Genomic DNA, 792 nt, shown 5'->3' on the forward strand with positions numbered 1-792 from the left:
CTTTGTACTTAAGCATATGCTTCCCTTTTGATTTTGAATGATTGACCATTCCATGGTGAGCATACTTCCCTAGTGTCACTCCCTATAAACCTATCTACTACTAGGCTGAAACCTGGGCCACGAGGGTGTGTTTTAATTAATTTTTGCAAAAGAAACAAAATCAACAAAAAAGATATTGGCTACAGTAAATCAATATTCATATTTTTACTTGGCTGCAAATCTGTTTGCTGTCACTCAGCAAACATTTCTATGTTCCCAAAGCGTGGAAGCAGATTCTATCGTCAATAATATACTTAACAAAGGTCATCAATACTCTCTTTCAGCTCCACGGTTTCTAGCTGGGAGATCTGGCGTCAGGATGAACACACCGCCAAGGAAGTTCTGCGGAGGCGCTGGCGCCACCTGGTGGTTCCCTGTATATATCGCGAGCTTTCCCGGCCACCCGGGCCGCAGCCCACTGTGCACTGAACCGACAGAAAAGACAAGTAAGCCAAAGAGCGCTCTCTTTCTTGCAACCTCTCCCAGGACCCCGTGAGGATTTACTTGCTTTCCCAGAATCCGCAGGGGCGAGAAGTGGGCTCTCAATCTAGTCGACGGCAGAGGGGCAAGCAGGTGGAAGCAAGCCAGGGGATTGCGCGTGTCCGATTCTCCCCAGAGTTTTAGGGCATCTCCCCAGAAGTCCATGGCAATTACTTTGTTTACTTAGGAGAAAGGATGAGAAAACGCCCAAGTGGCCCAGGTCCACAGCAGCAAGAGTCTAGAGTGCGGTTGGCCTCCTAAAACTGTCGGTTT

The 792-nt window shown here is 48.0% G+C and overlaps 1 pseudogene across 1 annotated transcript in view; it reads left to right on the plus strand.

Annotated features, from left to right (window-relative positions):
- Positions 1-358: 358 nt before the first annotated feature.
- Positions 359-792, plus strand: part of LOC102827877 — a 38,532-nt pseudogene continuing 38,098 nt past the window's right edge. Inside the window, exon 1 of the transcript XR_438708.1 lies at positions 359-485. The product of XR_438708.1 is annotated as an uncharacterized LOC102827877 (transcript). The remainder of the gene's footprint in view (positions 486-792) is intronic.

Source organism: Chrysochloris asiatica, unplaced genomic scaffold (genome assembly GCF_000296735.1).
Source record: "Chrysochloris asiatica unplaced genomic scaffold, ChrAsi1.0 scaffold00042, whole genome shotgun sequence".
NCBI lineage: Eukaryota > Metazoa > Chordata > Mammalia > Afrosoricida > Chrysochloridae > Chrysochloris > Chrysochloris asiatica.